The sequence below is a fragment of the Alligator sinensis genome, unplaced genomic scaffold, assembly GCF_000455745.1.
Source record: "Alligator sinensis unplaced genomic scaffold, ASM45574v1 scaffold939_1, whole genome shotgun sequence".
Classification (NCBI taxonomy): Eukaryota; Metazoa; Chordata; order Crocodylia; family Alligatoridae; genus Alligator; species Alligator sinensis.
This window is the reverse complement of record NW_005841995.1, coordinates 1,919,227-1,923,755: the sequence shown is the minus strand read 5'-3', so window position 1 is coordinate 1,923,755 and position 4,529 is coordinate 1,919,227.

Genomic DNA, 4,529 nt, shown 5'->3' with positions numbered 1-4,529 from the left:
TTCCTGCTGTATCTGAAACCTTTGCTGTAGCCAAAGCAAATGACAGAATGATCATACTCAATAAGATACGATGCTAGGTCACAAAAGCTACTGCATAATTTCATACAGGCATATCTTTTAACCTTTCATCAACCAAATTAGAAACATCATAACACAACATAAGACACATCTGAAAAATCCACTGGAGACAGGAACTCCAAAACATATACAGTAGAAATTAAAGTTTGGAGACTCGGAAAGTGTTTTGAGAAAATATTAAAATTTTACACTTTCCTTTTTTCCAAAATTCTTGTTGCAGGAAAGGGATCTTTTAAAATAAATGCCAAAGTGATTAAGGAATTAAGGCAAGGAACCTGCTTATTTGTGCACATTGTTGAAGTACCTCAGGCCTTTCACGTATTTAAATACCAGGAATTATGGGAGAGATTTTAAAAGGCACAATTAATAATAGGTACTCAGCTATCATTGACAGTGTTGTGTCTCTGTGAACTTCCTCCTATGTGGAAATTAAGGGTAAAAGTTTCAGAAGTACCTGTGTGATTTAGGAGCCTATCATCTATTTTAAAAAGAACATTGGAGCTAAATCTTTAGAAGTATTTAAGTGTGTGACATACTTTGAAATCAACAGGACTAAGGTGTCTATCTCTTTAAAATCTTGTCTTAAATTATCAAGAAGCTTTTGGACTGAAAGTCAGTGAGATTTTGAAGCATAAGTCTGTATTCAAGATGGGACTTAAAGTCAAATGTTCAAAAGTACAGAGGTGCCTAATGAATGATGAAACTAGACACCTAGTGGGATTTTCAATGGGCCTAAATAATGGGAATTAGTCACTAAGGTAATAGGCACTTTTGAAAATCTGCTTCTTAAACACTTGAGTCACTTCAAGCTACCATTCAGCATGAATAAAGGATCAGAATCAAAGAATCAAACCCCAGAGTTTTTACCATTTCTTTTAGTGTCAAGAAGGCCTTTTAGTAAAACTGACGAAATCTGAACAGGGTGATAGCAAATAAATGTATAACTCATTCAAGCCATACATGTATACATGTAAATGTACACAAAAATGTACATAAAGATTATCTACCTATTTTTGGACCTTCCAAAAATATCTTCTTATTCATGTTAACTTTAGACCACTATTACTTCTCTTGCTGCCACAGAGTTCTCATGATTTACATAAGTGCAAGATCCTGATCCAAAACCTATTGAAGTTCAGGGATAGCCTCATTCATACATTCACTCTTCACTTGTGTACTTTCTCTTCCGGAAAGTGAAGGATACAATTAGGAGATCAATTTTCTTGAATCTTGTCCTTACCAACAGGGAAGAATTGGTGGAAGATGTGAAGGTGATGTGTAACTTGGGAGGAAGCAATCATGATACAATAGAATTCCAGATCATGAGACAGGGAAAGCATGAACTCAGCAAAATTAGGATGCTAATTCCAAAAAGGCAGATTTAATTCAACTCAAGGAGTTAATAGGCATGGTGTTATGGGAGGATAGATTGAAGGATTAAAGCTCTCAGGAGGACAGGGAGTTTCTAAAGGGCAGAGTAGTGGAAGCTCAACAAGAAACTATCCAGACATAACGGAAGCACAAGAAGAATGGCATGAGACCAATGCAGCTGTACAAGGAGCCTCTAAAATTTCTCAAATGCAAAAGGAAAGCGTACAGGTAATAGAAGAATGGGCAGATCACTAAGGATGTCTAGACACATGCTCCCAGGTGGAGGGGGTGCTTTACTTAGAGTGGCTTTGAGAGCCACTCTAATTAAAGTGCCTGCATCTGGCAAAAGAAGTTAAGGAGAACAAGAGGTTCCATAAGTATGTTGGCCAGAAAAGGACCAAGGAAGCTGTGGGTCCACTGTAACACTCCAGGAGAACTAACAGAAGATGCAAAGAAGGCAGAGCTACTCAACAGCTACTTTGCCTCAGTCTTCACCTAATTAGGAATACATTATCTGGGTAAGGAAGAGGGCAAGGTGAGGGAGGAGATAACAAAATAGATGGTCAGAGAGCTTTTTTTGGGTCTGAGTGAATTCAAATCAGCAGGGCCAGATGAACTTCATCCCAGGGTACTGAAGGAACTGGCAGATGAAATCTAGAAGTCCTTGGTAATGATCTTCATGAAGTTGGTGGGGGGCAGACCAGGTACCAGAGGACTGGAAAAGGACCAACATAGTGTCCCTTTTTAAAAAAGACAAAAAAAAGGACCCAGGGAACTACAGCATATCTTAGGCCATTTGCAAGCATCTGGAGGGGGAAAGACTGATTGCAAGCAGCCAGCATAGATTTATGAAAAACAAATCATGTCAAACAAACTTGATCGCCTTCTTTGACAAAGTAACTACCTGGGTTGATGAAGGGAATGCTGTGGATATAGTGCATCTGGACTTCAGCAAGGCTTTTGACAAGTTCCCATATGACCTTCTCATAAAGAAAATGGAGATATGTGGGATATATAAAATTAGTATAAGGTGTATAAATAACTGGATCAATAGCTATAAGCAAAGGGTTAATTATTAACAGTTCCACATCAGAATGGCAGGAGGTTTTGAGTGGAGTCCCACTAGATGGGTTTGTCCAGTCCAGGTGCTGTTCAACTTATTTATTAACAATTTGGATGGTGGCATAGAAAGCAGACAGCATGAAATTGGGAAAGATTGTGAACATGGAGGATAAAAGTACAATTCAGCAGTATCTTGGCAGATTGGAAAGCTGGGCTAGAGCTAACAGGATGAAGTTCAATAGGGTCAATTGCGAGGTGCTACACTTTGAGAGGAATAATAACCCCCCCCCCCCCCGACCCAAATATAAGGTGGGTGACACCTTGCTGGATGGCAGCACTATGGAAAAGGACTTGGAAGATCACAGAACGATTTGGAAGATCACAGCTGCACAAAAAGTGAATGTGGTTTTGGGATGCATCAATAGCAGCATTAGGTGCAAGACATGGGAGGTAATAGCGCCTCTCTACTCGGCATTAGTTAGGTCTCATCTGGAGTCTTGTGTGCAGTTCTAGGCTCCACATTTTAAAAATGATGTGGAGAAATTAGAGAAGGTCCAGAGGTGAGCAACAAAGATGATAAAGGGCTTTGAAAGCAAGTTGTATGAGGAGAGGCTGAAGTAGCACAAGCCCCACACAGGCTGATATTCCCCAGGCCCCACACACCCCTAGGGTCAGCTATGGATCTAGGTATACTAATGTATGTCTATGTTCTGCCATGGGTATTTCATGTGCTTCTTCTCTCTGCTGGTTGCCCCTTTTGCCTATTTGTTTCAGGGTGTTTTTAAGCCTTTTTCAGAGGCATTGGGTGCTGGATGCAGCCAAGGCTGGGGACTTTGACTTAGCTGTGCCAATGCTCCTTCTGGGGCCAACACTGGAGGTTCCTGGCTAGAAGGTCTTGCTCTCCTCTCATGGTCAGACCAGTTGACATATTTGGGATCAGGAAGGAATTTTACCTGTGGTCAGATTGGTATGGGCTGTTCAGGTTTTTGCCTTCCTTTGTAGTAGGGGTTGTGGCCCTCTAGCCAGGATCTCTTGAACATATATTGATAATATTTCATAGAAGCAGGACATTGGCTGCCATGGTTCCCTTGCTTTACCTGCGGCAGGTTATGGTGTTAGGGCTCTGTTTTTCATAGATTCATAGGTGTTAGGGTCAGAAGGAACCTCAATAGATCATCGAGTCCGACCCCCTGCATAGGCATGAAAGTGTGCTGGGTTCACATGACCCCAGCCAGATGCCTATCTAACCTCCGCTGGAAGAGGTTTAGATGACCCCCAGGTAGATGCCTATCTCACCTCCTCTTAAAGACCCCCAGGGTAGGGGAGAGCACCACCTCCCTTGGGAGCCCATTCCAGACTTTGGCCACTCTAACTGTGAAGAAGTTCTTCCTAATGTCCAGTCTAAATCTGCTCTCTGCTAGCTATGGCCATTATTCCTTGTAACCTCTGGGGGCACCTTGGTGAGTAAAGCCTCACCAATTCCCTTCTGTGCCCCCATGATGAACTTATAGCCAGCCACAAGGTCGCCTCTCTTGCGGAGGCTGAAGTGGTCCAGGTGCCCTAGTCTCTCCTCATAGGGCTTGGCCTGCAAGCCCTTAACCATATGAGTGTCCCTTCTCTGGACCCTCTCCAGGTTATCCACATCCCTCTTGAAGTGCGGCGCCCAAAATTGCATGCAGTATTCCAACTGCGGTCTGACCAGCGCCCGACAGAGGGGAAGTATCACCTCCTTGGATCTGTTTATCATGCATTTGCTGATGCACGATAAAGTGCCATTAGCTTTCCTGATGACTTCGTCACACTGCCGACTCGTGTTCATGTTGGAGTCCACTAGGACTCCAAGATCCCTTTCCGCTTCCGTTCCACCAAGCAGGTCATTTCCTAGGCAGTAGATATGCTGGACATTTTTCCTCCCTAGGTGCAGCACTTTGCATTTCTCCGTGTTGAATTGCATTCTGTTGTTTTCTGCCCATAGGTCCAACCTGTCCAGGTCTGCTTGTAGTTGTTCCCTGCCCTCC